This window comes from Scylla paramamosain, chromosome 1, assembly GCF_035594125.1.
Source record: "Scylla paramamosain isolate STU-SP2022 chromosome 1, ASM3559412v1, whole genome shotgun sequence".
NCBI lineage: Eukaryota > Metazoa > Arthropoda > Malacostraca > Decapoda > Portunidae > Scylla > Scylla paramamosain.
Genome location: NC_087151.1, coordinates 8,580,001 through 8,595,000, shown reverse-complemented (window position 1 = coordinate 8,595,000; position 15,000 = coordinate 8,580,001). Strand labels below are relative to the sequence as shown.

General features: G+C 44.6%; 1 protein-coding gene across 24 annotated transcripts in view; it reads left to right on the top strand.

The window, feature by feature from the left end:
- LOC135099722 (uncharacterized) overlaps positions 1 to 15,000 on the top strand; it is a 353,588-nt gene that overhangs the window by 291,187 nt on the left and 47,401 nt on the right. The gene's annotated exons all lie outside the window — the stretch shown is intronic.

The window sequence follows — 15,000 nt, the reverse complement described above, 5'->3', positions numbered from 1 at the left end:
GCGGCAACGTCAGGTTCAATGGAATACAAAGGAATATAAAAGAAAGAGTGAACAGCAATGCATCTATTTATTGTGTGTGTGTGTGTGTGTGTGTGTGTGTGTGTGTGTGTGTGTGTGTGTGTGTGTGAGTGTGTGTGTGTGTGTTTGTGTTATGAGCTTACATATTCTTTTCTTTTCTATTTGACTTAGAGTAAATCATTTATTTTTTTCATTCATAAACAAATAACGAAAAAATCCTAGAAGCTGTAATAACTATCACAACTTGAGAGAGAGAGAGAGAGAGAGAGAGAGAGAGAGAGAGAGAGAGAGAGAGAGAGAGAGAGAGAGAGAGAGAGAGAGAGAGAGAGAGATCTGACAACATTATTATCTCGAGAGTCTAGTCTAACTTAAAAAAAGGAAATTACCCGTTGCCTCCGTCCTGTACTTAGAATACATAAAATTAACGTGGCGTGAAACAAAGAATACCTTCATCAGGGAAGGAAGGAAGTTCACGCTAAATTTTTATTGACAAGATGTAGAAGGTGCGCCTGGACTCACCGCCACTTGCACCCCACCACTAGGATCACTCCGCCACTTGCTTATAATACCTGAAATTACCGGGCCGTGAAATTTAGGATAACTACTTTACGTCAAGATTTCCTGCCGTGTTGTTCTGATAATGCGTGCACTTCCCTGCGCTACTCTACACCCATCCAGACGCGGTTAGAAACAGGCTATGCATGGAAAGGATTGGTGGTGCATGATAGGGGAGGTGTTGTTCTTCATTCTGGAGGTGTTCTTTTTGATTCTGGAGGCGTTGTGTTGTTGTGTTGGTTCTCATGTGATGGAGTTTGGCAGGGTGTGTTCTGGTCTATACTTAAATTCTCTTTCTGAAGAAAGTAGTGGATGCAGTGGATTTGTAATGCCTGATAGGGGAGGTGTTGTGTATGATGGGGGAAGACGGGGTGTTTTTTTTTTTTTCTCGTGATGGAGTTGGACAGCCTGCGTTCTAGTCTATATTTCAATTATTCTTATTATCTGAACAGGTAGTGCATGGAATAGATTAATGATGCTTGAAAGGGGAGGTGCTTTGCTTGATAGGGAAGGCGTTGTGCTTTGTGTTCTCTCGTGATGAAGTTTGGCAGGGTGCGTTCTAGTTTGTACGTTCAGTTCTTTTTTTTTTTGTATTATCTGAACAGGTTGTGTATGGAACAGATTAGTGATGCGTGCTAAGGGAGGCACCGTGTTGTGTTTTCTCTCGTGATGGAGTTTGGCAGGCTGCATTCTAGTCTGCTTCAGTTCTTTTTAACGTTAACGTGTGACTTTTTTCCCTGTCTTCTTTCTCACTGATGTAATGCAGTTTTTTTGTTTTTTTTTTTACTTTGTTCAAGGTATAAAGTTGAATGGGTAGTTGCTTGCTAGTACTGTTACTTTTTTTTTTTTTCATCATCTAACCAGTAATTTGTCAAAGCTAAAATGCTTTTTCTTTCACGCTGAAGTGATAATTGCGGTTTCTTTCATTTTGCTCCAGGTATAAATTTGGATGTTCACTTTAGTTATAGTCCACTTCAATTTTTCCGTTATCTAAGCAGCAATTCATCAAAGCCAGACACGGTGGTTTCCTTCACGCTCAAGTAATGTACACAGTAGTTTCCATCTATTTTGTTCTAGATATAAAGTTGAATAGATAGTTGCTTTCTATTCCGGTTCAATTTTTTTCATCATCCAACTAGTAATTTGTCAAAGCCACAAGGAGTTTTTTCTCACGCTGAAGTAATATAGCTGTTTTTTATTCATTTTATTCATGATATAAGCTTAAATAGACAGTTGATTTTTATTGGTGTTGAATTTCTCCCATTATCAAAACTAGTAATTCATCAAAGCTACACACTGTATTTTCTTCCACGCTCAAGTAATGCAGTGTTTCTCGCTTCCATTCATAATAAAGTTGTCAGGGAGTCCGTCCCATTCGCAGGAAAGTGTCATCTAACTTATAACTTATCAAAGCAACATGGGGTACTTGCCTTGACGCAAAAAATAACATACGTAGTGGTATTTCCTTTTACATTACCCGTCATTACCACAAACTCGTGTATGATATTGAAGAGTGAACGAACCTCCAGAATTATGTTGCAGTGAATACATTTGCTTGACGGCGGCGGCACGGTTGGTTGGGGGAAGAAGAGGAAGTGCCGCGCATCTCAGAGCCACTAAATCATCTTAGGGTCTCTTCAAGCTCCTCCTTCACCTCAAGTCGTACTCTCCAGCCCCCCACAAGAGGCAATTCCCTGCTTCCTGTGAGGGTGCGGCAGCCTCCTCGCGGCTTGCTACCTCGTCAGGGGGCCGTTAGTGGTACTGCTGTGGCTTCTTTTTTTCGTCGTTCCTCCCTTTGGTTTGACCGCAACTCCCTCCTCCCTCTCTCTCACTTCCTTGCTGGTGGCGGTGACGGAATATTCTCAGAAACCAGTCTCATCTTCATTTCTTAACCTGTCTTCCTTTTCCTCCTCCTCCTCCCCCTCCTCCTCCTCCTCCTCCTCCTCCTCCTCGGCACAAGGGTTTTCTCTCTCTTTTTTTGTTTTGTTATTTATGACCTCCAAGTCTGATATATAATGCAAAGCTTCACCTCACCCCTCAGCAATCTTGCCCACCACGATCGCTGTCACCTAGCTCGCCTCTCCTGCGCCTCACCAGAACACAGCAGCTGCCTTGACCTCCCTTACCTTGTTTCCGGAGTCTCAGCACGTTTGGGGGAGTGACTTTAATCATACACACATACATGTCTCTCTCTCTCTCTCTCTCTCTCCTCCTCTCTCTCTCTCTCTCTCATCTCTCTCTCTCTCTCGCTCTCGCTCTCGCTCTCGGTCTCTTGCTCTCTCACGTAAAAGATCAAGCTGTGAAAATAATAATAATAAATTGAATGACGGCTTAATTTCCTCTTATGAACGCCATTTCGCATCTGGTTCCTCTCTTTTCTTCTTGTTGCTCACTGCGGGGGAATTCTTGCGGGTTATGTGGAAAGGAAGGAGCGACGGTCATTGGAGGGGCACTGGAGGGAAGGAGGGGCGAAGTGCACGAAAGTGGTGAATTCTGGCCGAAGATAACCTGGGACTCACCTCACGGTCATTCGTCTTTTCCAGTCTTATTTCTATTCTCTTCTTTTTTCTGTTGCAGTCACATTAGCTTCTTGATTTCTCGTGGTAGGGACCGTTAAAGGCCAATTATTATATAGACTATCCTCCTCCTCCTTCTCTGCTCTTTCTTTTTCTCTTTTCCCTCCCTCCTTCTTCCCTTCTACTAGGACATTAGCTACTTGGTGTCTAGTGCTCGTGGATGATGGAGGCTAATTACAACATGAACTATTCTCCTCCTTCTCCTCCTCCTCCTCCTCCTCTAGTTCTCCTCTTCAGCTCTTCCCTCCAGTGACAATTAGCTCCTCGGTGTCTAGTGCTGGTGGTTGATGGTGCTCAGGAGGCGCTGTTATCGGAGGGAGAGGAAGGGAAGGCGGGCAGAAATAGACACTTGAGAGAGGCGAGAGCAGCAAGCGCCGCCGCCTCCCCCTCGGTCGACCAGGTAACAGACAGCTTCATTAATGCCGCCAGACTTGACCGTCGCCTCAGGTAATAATGAAAAAAAAAAAGAGAAAAAAAAGGAGAGCGAAAAAGGTCGTCGTTAAAACCACAACACTTTCCTTGACGACACGGCCAGAACATTACCTCGGCGCCCTGGAAAAAGCACCTCAAATTAAGATGAGACAAAAATTACTGACTTTTCTTTCTACCTCCCGTGTCTCGTGTCCCGCCCCTCCTCCTCCTCCTCCTCCTCCCTCTCCTCCTCCCCCCTTCTCCTCTTGCACCACCTCCTCTTCTTGCACCTCGCACCCAGGCACAATTTACGTTTTTGTGTGTCCTCTTCGCTGATTAAGTAATAAAGTAACACCGGTAAATTTCGACGTTAGTAATGGATTAAAGCAAGGAAAGGGACGGGAAGAGAGAAAGAAGCGGGACGGTTGGTGGCAGCAGACAGACGGTCGGGTGACGGGACAAGACAGGACGAGGACAAGACAGGACGTTGGGCTTCTTGGACAGCGACGAGACGAGCAGCTCAGTCCCATCGCAGCCTTGGTGGAAAAGTAACTTGTCAACCTTGACGCGACACTTGTTGGTCTGAGGGACGACAAGATGAAGCCGTGTTATTACCCCGCCCTCAGGTGTTCCCAGGTGACGCATTCCTCGCCTCTCTCAGGTAATACAACACGCGGCGACAAGGGAAGTGACGCTATGATTGGGGTCCTGCTGCCGCTACAGTTTTGTGTGCATTCCCGGAGCTGGAGTGAGGATGGGATGAGCGCCGCGGGTGACATGAAGATCTCTGAGACGCATTGGAGACGGAGGCACGACGCAGCTTCATTACAGAGGTTAAACCGTGACGGGCCAGGAGGTGGTCGGTGATGTGTTTGCCTCCTTACATTGTGCACTTGTGACGGAAGCGACTTTTTTTTGGGGGATATTTACACGTTTAGTGAGAGAAATGGTATCTACTGACTCGAGAAAGGTTAGAAGATAATAAGAACAGTGAAGAACAGTGACTTGTTTGAGGAAGTCACAATTACTTAATGTCATATTCTTTTTCTACACGTTTATCATCCTAAATTATGGTACCTGCAGAAAACAGAAGGCTCGCAATGTGGCCATAGGAAACAAATACTTGATGAAGCCATAATGGAAGAAGTGGTGACAACAAGTGACATAATAGAAGAGTCACAGTAACGTATAGCCCTTCCTATCGTGTTATGGGAGGGAGATTTCCATGTTTATTAACCTAAAAATAGTATCTACAGAGCAGAGAAGGCTTAGAAGATGCGCAGAGGAAAAAAGGATACTTCAAGCGGATGAAGGAAAAAAACCATGACGATAAGCAGCGACGTGTTAAGGTCATAGTGACGTAATGCCTTCCTATCGTGTGCATTCCTCCTGTTTACTCCTGATTCCTCGGCGGTGACTGATGAAGGTGACACTGCTGAGGCGGGACAAAGAGGACATTAAGAGTGTGACCGCCTTGAAAACACTTGAGTATCATAATAAATATCCCGTTGGTGACAGGAGTGAGGCAGGACAGAAGACATCAAGAGTTCAAGAATGTGACCACCTTGAAAACACAGCGTCTCATAACAAATTCCTGTCATGTGGAGGCTCTGTTCCGCCTTGCACAAGTACCTCGAGTGGAATAATGCGGCATCAATCAACATCTATCTAGCCAGCAACAGAGGCAGCCCTTCCCGAGGTTTTAGTATGTGAAGACAGACGCAGGTACGACGGTAATGAGAAATTTGTCATCAGTGATACATTCCGCGGCCGCAGCAAGAATTGTCGACGCTCCCTTCCAGGCATGGGATGGGTGTTTTTGCAGCTTCCTGGCGAATGTTATGCCGCCTAACAGATGTGTTCTCTCTCTCTCTTCTCTCTCTCTCTCCTCTCCTCTCTCCTCTCTCTCTCCTCTCTCTCTCTCTCTCCTCTCTCTCTCTCTCTCTCTCTCTCTCTCTCTCTCCTGTCTCTCTCTCTCTCTCTCTCTCTCTCTCTCTCCTCTCTTCTCTCTCTCTCTCTCTCTCTCTCTCTCTCTCTCCTCTCTCTCTCTCTCTCTCTCACATGTACACCTTTTTTTTTTCTTCCCCTCACCCTTCTATTTACGACTCCACTGTCTTCACACCTCGCCTCTGCATTATCCGGTGTTCCCTCTGCCTCTGAGACACAATAAAAGGAGATAAGAAACAGCGGAACACGACACGAGTCCGGGAGAAAAAAAAAAGTGCCATCCGCTGTATGGCTTTCCGACAGATGGGGAATTTTCCTTAATACGGCAAATACAGTGATGGGAGATGAAACAGAGAGAGGTGAAAATTGCAGCTCCTTTCCATAGTATACTTCTTTCACGTGAGGCTTCGGGAGATGGGAAGCTCGAGGCGTGTGTACTTATTACCTCTCGTATAATCAGGAAAGGTGTCCGTGTGTGTGTGTGTGTGTGTGTGTGTGTGTGTGTGTTTGTGTGTGTGTACACCTGCTCTAGTTCCGTACCTGGTGATTTTATCAGAGCGTCTCACCTCATTTGCGAGTATACGAGGAGATACGTTATTCATTTTCTCTCTCTCTCTCTCTCTCTCTCTCTCTCTCTCTCTCTCTCTCTCTCTCTCTCTCTCATCTCTCTCTCTCTCTCTCTCTCTCTCTCTCTCTCTCTCTCTCTCTCTCTCTCTCATCTACGTATTTTCTTGTTTTCTCTGAGTTACTTGTTCTCCCTTTCTTTGTTCTCCTCCCTCTCAACCTCTTCTTTCTTCCTCTCCTTCAACTTCGTCCACTTCTTTCCTTTTTTGTCCTCCTCCTTCTCCTCCTCCTCCTCTTCCTCCTCCTCCTCCTCTTCCAGAGTTGTATACACACTTAGAACGGAATTCTTAAAGATTAACACCACCGCGACCGACCACCACCACCACCACTACAACCACCACCACTACCACCACAACCACCACCACCAACCACCACCACACCCACCACCACACCGGTACTAAGCTAATAGTGGATCGGGATGGCATCCAATCAGTCACATGTCGGGTAGCTTGGGCCGGCAGTGGGGTTGTTATTTTACATACAAGAATGAATTAAGTATAATATTTTTGCGTACGGCGCGTGACAAACCATGAATTAGATGTAAAATATGGAGACTGAGACATCAGAGAAGACCTTGTTGAGCACCATGAGTGTGGTGCATCTTGGCGACTCCAACGCATCCTTTTTCTCGCAGAGGAAACTTGGTCAAATTTGCACACCGTCATTCTGGAACCCAACGCAAGCCTGCAAAGGAAAGCACTGACGGTATTAAAAACAGGAATAGATGTCTTGACGGTGGGATTTTTCAACAAATAAAATGTGAACCAAGGTTGCCGTTAATACTGCAGTGACTCGCTCGGAACAGATATACACCTTCGAGTCTTCGTAGACCAAGAATGTAAATGGAAGAGCTGCAGGAGACTTAAACGACGACTGCGAAGGAACGGAGGAAGATACCATTACTTGGATGAACAGGAACTGATAGAAACTCGAAAAGCCACAATGAAAAAGGACATGTAGAAATCCTGCGGCTGTCATTTGAACGAGGATAGAAGACAGAGGGGAGAAGGCAATAGCTGACACAGAACGGAGGAAGATCATCGGTACCTGAATGAACAGAAACTGATATAATTCGAAAAAATTACAATGGTGATATGTGGGAAATCAAAGACAAACTATATGTATGTGAACGAGGCAAACGGCAGAAAGAACAGGAAGAAAACGAGAAGGCACACAGCAAGGATAAGGGTGAGGAAGTGAAGGGTCCTATGCCTCTCATCAACCTAGGGCGTGGCGTGGCGTGTGCGTGGTGGCCAGTCAGACTTGCCCTCGCCGTGATGTGCTTCGTTCACATTCTCCTAGGGATTCAATGGCTTTCTGATGCAATACTTGATTCACGGTTTGAAGGTTGCAAGTTCAATCCTGGCTTACGGGGAGGCAGTTTCATTTCGTCCCACCAATCCTGAGCCACAAGTCTTTTGAGCCAGGACCTCTTATCCTTTCACTGCTATCTGCCACATCCTTCCAAAATCACAGATCACTGAGACCTCTTTTGTTTTACAGCCACGTCCTAAACACTAATCTTGCTAAACATTAGAAATTGTATTCTTTTAAGTCTTTTTTGTCTTGTAATTGCCTGTTAACATTTTGCACAGTGTTTTTATTTTTTTTTTTATTGCTATGAAATGCTGCATATCGTAATGAAAGAGGGAAGACAGAGAGCGAGATGGAGGTATGCAATTGCGGTAGAACTGTTAAGTATGGGACTCACAGAGGAAGATGCAAGAGACAGAAACAACTGGAGGAGACTCGTACAACCTGGGCACCTGCCTTGACTCTAAGAAAACAGCGGAAGGAGAAGAAGAAATAGAAGAGTAATGAAAGGGGTTGTCATCCAGTCTTGCGTTTTGTTGTGGAGTCTTATCTGCAGAATCTGGACAATGATGCCGTGTGATAAGACGCTCCCGGTAAAAAAAAAAAAAAAAAAAAAAAAAAGAAAGAAAGAAAACGGTTGGGGAAGAGGGAATACTGCATTAACGAAACTAGAAGGTGCAAATAAGAAAAAATACACAATCATATGAAACATTCCCAGCTCTACGCGCGAGATATGTCCTTAAAAATTAAAAGAACGACAAAAGCCAGATACATGAGCGATGATTTCTGGACGCTGAAGAAACTAAACAGTGATGGTTGTGGCGCCACAAGTTTAATGGCACCCACAAAATAAAAAGATTACACAAAAGGGAAAGAATATTGCACTTGATTTTGATTGGCTGATTAAAAATTATGAAAGGAGGTCTACTGATTGTTGATGTAGTAGTAGTAGTAGTAGTAGTAGTAGTAGTAGTAGTATAGTACTAGTAGTAGATGTTGTTGTTGTTGTTGCTTGTTGTTGTTGTAGTAATGGAAAGTAGTAATAATAGTAGTGATGGTTTATAACCAGCAGTAGCAGCAGCAGAAACGAAAGTATTTCCCTAATTGGTAACATATCACTGAAAGCTGGAAAGAGTTACGGAAAGAAGAGCCTTTTTCTGTATTAGCCCCTCTCCCTCATCACGCAGGAACCTAAGAATCAGTCATTGTTTACTAATTCTGAGCAGATCATTGTCCTTTTCCTTCCTATCATTCGTCCTCTTCGTCCTCACCCTCCTCTTCCTCCTCATCCATCCCTTCAGCAGATAAGTAGGTGGCGCCCTCGTCGTCCTCGTAGGCAGGTTGATATATTTCTCACTCCTCTGAGCGCGGCGGCGAAGAAGGCTGTAGCCACGGAGGGTCAATTAGTCTTATCCCTTCATCGCAAGAGGCAAAAAAAAATGACAGCAAGATTAGAGGACTGGTTTGCTGGCTGGCGGAGGGAGGGTCAGAGAGAGAGAGAGAGAGAGAGAGAGAGAGAGAGAGAGAGAGAGAGAGAGAGAGAGAGAGAGAGAGAGAGGGAGGGGGGAGATTTTCACAAAACACAAACGGTACCGAAAGGAGAAGATAGACTAGAAAGGGAAACCCAATTAAGAGTGACCACAGAAGAAAGGAAGTTGATGGGAAGTGGATGTGATTGAGCAAGACCGGCGAACCACTCAGGCGATGACAAACAGAAGGAATGGAGATCGTTGCGGAGGAAGACAAATTAGACCAGGATACAATTAACGGCCAGGTAGATGAGAGGGAGACGGAGAGAGAGAGAGAGAGAGAGAGAGAGAGAGAGGAGAGAGAGAGAGAGAGAGAGAGAGAAGAGGGAAGGAAAAAAATGATGTCAAAGGTGACTCAGCTGTTAAAGGGAGATAGAAAGGAAATGGATGAGGGCGAAACATGATGACAGGATAGACCGAGAAGAAGATAGATTAAACAGGAACCAGTCTGACTTTCTGCCAGCCCAGGGAGGAGAGGAGGAAACACAAGGTGACTTTATTAATCAGGGAAAGGAGGCAGGACGTGAGAGATAGCTAGAGGGAAAAAAAAAATGGGAATGCATGATTGTAAAAAGAACGAGAATGTAAATGAACTTAGACGAAAGAGTAGGATTTGTTTAAGGTGAAGAACAGAGATGTAAATTGACAGAAAAAGTAATATTTGAATTGGAGTGAGTAAATTTAAGGCACCGAAATTTCATTAGAAGTATATAGAGATGTACGTAAATAGTCAAACAACAAAGACCCGTGGATGGAAGAGGTCACGTAGAAAGGAAATAATAAAAAACATTCAAATTTCTATAAACGAACGTGCTAAATTCACTCGAGTTTACAGAAGGAAGTAGTATGCAAGTAAATAGCTACAGAAGGAACACTAAACGGAGATGTTACGAAGAAAAAAAACTAAATAAATACTTATATAAAACAACTCGAATTTATCTGAACGAAGAAACGAACGACCTTTTGTTAAATTCTCTCGTATTTACAGTTGCACATACGTGTACAGTTAAAGGGTAAAGAACCTTGAACGGAAATGTTACGGAGAGAAAATGACAGAACTATTCAAATTTGAACTGACGACCTTGTTAAATTCACTTGTATTTACAGAAGGAAGTACGCAGCAGGAGCAAATAGCAGTAGTAGCACACACACACACACACACACACACACACACACACACACACACACACGTAAAGGTGGAAAAAATAAACAAGGAACACTGGCACGGCTTAAAAAGGAGGCAAGTTTGGGTGAGCGAGCAGGAGGGCGGATCTCGCTGTAAAGTCAACTGAAAAGAAAAAGCCTTACGACTCGTCCGCCAAAAGGGAAGCAGCTCAGACCGCCGCCACCGATACGCCACGCCGAGCCGGACTGACAGAGCTGAAATCGAACCGGCTTTTTCGATGTGGCTGATTGGAGAGGCGGGGGAGAGAGGCCACAGCGCTGGTTTGTGCGGTGGCGGTGCCGATAAAGCCCACTCTGGTATATAACTTGCGTGTGTGTATGTGTGAGGAAGAGCTGTGGTGAGTGTGTGGTTGGGTGTAAGAGACGGTGGTGAGTGTGTGGGTGTGTGTGTGAATGTGTGTGTGTGTGTGTTTGTGGGTATAAGGGAGAGTGGTGAGGGTGGAGTGTGTGTGGGTGTCTTAGGGCGATGGAGGTTCACGTGTGGGTATGTTTGGGTGTAATTACCTTGTCTGACTCGTAGAAAACAGTAATTGGTTGTAAGGGAAATGTAAGTGTTAGTGAGATTATGGTGCCGATAAGAATGAGAGAGAGAGAGAGAGAGAGAGAGAGAGAGAGAGAGAGAGAGAGAGAGAGAGAGAGAGAGAGAGAGAGAGAGAGAGAGAGAGAGAGAGAGAGAGAGAGAGAGAGAGAGAGAGAGAGAGAGAGAGAGAAATAACACAAATACAAACCGGAAAACAAAGAAAAGACACCACTGCCACCACCACCACTACCTCGACCACCACCACCACCACCACCACCACCACACACTCTATCATTAGGAAGGTCAATCGCTTACCCAACAAACAGGTGCTAAAGCTCCCTCGTATAACACGTCATAACAGCCCCGGGTCGCCCCTCGTGGTCGTCTGGTAACCGGTAACCCATCCATTGAATTAACCTTACCTGAGGACAAAAAATTGGGGCCTACAGGTGTTCAGTGGCCGCTCTCTCTCTCTCTCTCTCTCTCTCTCTCTCTCTCTCTCTCTCTCTCTCTCTCTCTCTCTCTCTCTCTCTCTCTCTCTCTCTCGTTCTTCTTGGTGTTTGCCGTTTTCTTCTTTGTTCTCATACTCAAAGTGATCTTTTTACTCTTCCTTCTACTCTTCGGTTTCTTTTCCTCCTCCTCCTCCTACTCCTACTAGTTTCCAAACCGCCATGTTAGGAGTGAAGGCCTGTTGTTGTTTAGTTTTCTTTGTAATACTTTATAATTCTTTGTAACTCTTCCATTACCTCGTTTTTTTCTCCTCCTCCTCCTCCTCCTCCTCCTCCTCCTCCTCCTCCTCCTCCTCCTCCTCTTCCTCCTCCTCCACCACCACCTCCTTCTCCTCCTCCTCCTCCTCCTCGAGTCATTACCTGCTCGGCTTCAAAGTGAATCTATAAAGAGGAAAGGTGGTGAAGGTAATACTCAAGAAAGAAGATACAGTAAAAAAAAAGAAAAAAGAGAAAAAAAAAGGGTGACTGCTCATCTTTTTTCTTTTCTTTTCCGGAAGCTGGAAAAGAGATGCAGTTTGTTACCATTAATTTTGATGTTAATCAGTTATTTTTTTTTTCTTTCAGTGGTAGTAGAGGCAGGGATGTCTTTTTCTATAGGTTCTCTCTCTCTCTCTCTCTCTCTCTCTCTCTCTCTCTCTCTCTCTCTCTCTCTCTCTCTCTCTCTCTCTCTCTCTCTCTCTCTCTCTCTCTCTCTCTCTCTCTCTCTCTCTCTCTCTCTCTCTCTCTCTCTCCTGTTGTACGCCTATATGTACAAGCCTCGATCAAAACCTTCCAGACAAGAATCTTTGCCTCATTCTTCTTCCTTGTCAACCGAGAGGCTCATTAACTTTAAATCCTTATCTTACTCACCCTACGTTCCTCCTCCTCCTCCTCCTCCTCCTCCTCCTCCTCCTCCTCTTCCATCTCTTCCATCTTCCTTACATGCCCAAACCCCCATATCTTCCCTCCCTCTTTCCACCCTTCCACGCTCCCGCCTCTCCTCCGCTCCTCCGCCGCCCGTCCTTTGCATTCCATCCCTCAGTTTTTGCAGGGAAGGCAAGAAGAGGGAGAGTGTATGGCAAAGGGAGGGTTGGTAAGGAGGTATAGGTAGGGAAGGACGGTGGGAAGGAGGGAAGAAAGGACGATAGGATGTTGCTGGTGTGTGAGAGAGAGAGAGAGAGAGAGAGAGAGAGAAGGGGAGAGAGTTGGAAGGGGGAAGGTGTAGGGTGAGTGTAGACTTGCCTCTCCGTAACTAATTTGTTCATATTATGTAAATCTACCTCGCGTGATGTCCAGGGAAGAAAAGAAAATGAGGGACATTGACTTCATCGCTGTACGTGCATGTATGTTGCCATTTTTTTCCCTTACCCCCCCTCTCTCTCTCTCTCTCTCTCTCTCTCTCTCTCTCTCTCTCTCTCTCTCTCTCTCTCTCTCTCTCTCTCGCTCTTGGTGTTCATTCTCTTCTTCTTGTTGTTCTTGTCCACTATCACCACCAGTCATCATCATTAATATCACCACTACCACCACCACCACCACCACTACCACCGCCACCACCACCACCACCATCACCACCGCCGTCGCTTGCCTTATGGCGTCAACAATGTTTAGTCCCATTTTTTTCGCCGTCTTTTTTTCTTCAGGTGTAATTTACATGTATAATTAACCTCTCAGGTGAACTCCAAGGGTCTCTCTCTCTCTCTCTCTCTCTCTCTCTCTCTCTCTCTCTCTCTCTCTCTCTCTCTCTCTCTCTCTCTCTCTCTCTCTCTCTCTCTCTCTCTCTTGTTCGTCATTCTCCATTGCTTTCTCTCCTTTATTTTAACAATTCAACTCCTTTTCTTATTTTATTCTTTTATTTTATTCCTTACCACCTTGTGAATTTTCTTCCACAAAATTCTTCCATTTTTTTTTTTTTACCTTTTCTGTCCATTTCCCTCTTTTATTAATTTTCCTTATTACCTTTTCTGCTACACTGTTTCTCCTTCGTTTCTTTCATTCTTCTTTACTTTTTTTTCTACTCCTCGTGCATTTACCTTACATTAACCCTTTTTTTCTTTCTCCTCCTCCTCCTCCTCCTCCTCCTCCTCCTCCTCCTCCTCCTCCTTCTCCTCCTCCTCCTCCTCCTCCTTCTCCTCCTCCTTCCATACATACTCCTTAACTCCTCTCGCCGTCACGATGCGGGTTCATCCGAAGCGTCATTTTCCTTCCTTTTTTTTATGTTGCTTTTTTTTTTTTTTTCCTTTTCTCTAAGGTCCACGAACATTCCCCGCCGGATTAGCTCCAAGTCTCCTCCACTTTGCCACTTAGCCGAGCAGGTGGCGGGCGCAGACGCTGGCAGGGATGTAGGGAGTGTGTAGGGGAGAGCTTGGGAGAGTATGGTGAGAGGCGTTGTCTGGTAAAGGGTTGTAAAGGGTTATGTTGAGAAAATATTTTATGCTATACCTTCCCCTACCTTGCCTTTCCCTACCTTGCCTTCCCTTCCCTTGCCTTCTCTTGTCTGCTCTTGCTTTGCCTTGCCTCTCTTCCCTTTCTTTGCCTCTTTCCCTTTTAAGATGGTCGTGGTGGTCGTGGTGCAGATGGTGATGGAGGGAATAAGAAGAGGTTTGGTTTAGTGGAAAAGGGTGTATGTTTGTGTGTATATGTATGTGTATAGATGGTTGCTTCCCTCTCTACTCCTTTCATTTCTCTTCTCCCTCTGTTCACTTCTTTTTCTTCTTTTCTTCTTCTTCTTCTTCTTCTTCTTCTGTTCACCTTCATCACCTTCCATTTCTTCCTTTATATAACATAGTGTAACTCATCCCAGACAACCTTACAGGGACCAAGACGTTTGCTGCTTTTTTTTTTTTTTTTTTTTTTTTTGTATTTTTTCGATTGTTTCTTTCCTTCTTCATCTTCCTTTTCTGTTTTATTATTCTACCTCTACCTTTTTATTTATTTTTTTTGTAACGTTCTCTCCCTCTTTCTTCTTCTTCCTCCTCCTCCTCCTCCTCCCCCTCCTCCTAATCCTCCTCTTCCTCCTCCTCCTCCATCAGCACCACCACCCACAGTGCCGCAGGAGCCTCGATAAAGTTCCCATTAGAAGTGTTTACGACCTATCTCAGATTCTGCGTAATTGCTTTCCTGTACTACACTCCTTTTTTACTCTCTCTCTCTCTCTCTCTCTCTCTCTCTCTCTCTCTCTCTCTCTCTCTCTCTCTCTCTCTCTCTCTCTCTCTCTCTCTCTCTCTCTCTCTCTCTCTCTCTCTCTCTCTCTCTCTCTCTCTCTCTCTCTCGCTCTCGCCGCCCGCTGTCATGGCGTCCCTGGGATTAGCTCTTAAGGAATTATTATCAAATGAGAGGGAGATTGAATTTGATGGATGCAGTTGTAAATCAGGTGTGTGTGTGTGTGTGTGTGTGTGTGTGTGTGTGTGTGTGTGTGTGTGTGTGTGTGTGTGTGTGTCATGTTATTTTGTTTGGGCAGAGGATAGATAATATGCACTATGTTGTATTTTGCTGTTTTGTATCATGTATTTTCATCATTTATTGTGTATTATCTATTTTGTATTGTTATGTATTTGGCTGATATATCACTCTGGTACTCGAGTGTCGATAAACTAAGTAACTAAACGTAAATGTGTAAGTAATTATGATAATAATAATAACAGTAATAATAATAATAATGATAATAATAATAGTAATAATAATAATGATAATAATAACAATAAATAAGTAAGTTAATGCCTTTAGCTTGACATCTAGCAAACAATAAATGAATATGCGTTTACGATTAGGTGTGTGTGTGTGTGTGTGTGTGTGTGTGTGTGTGTGTGTGTGTGTGTGTGTGTGTGTGTGTGAAG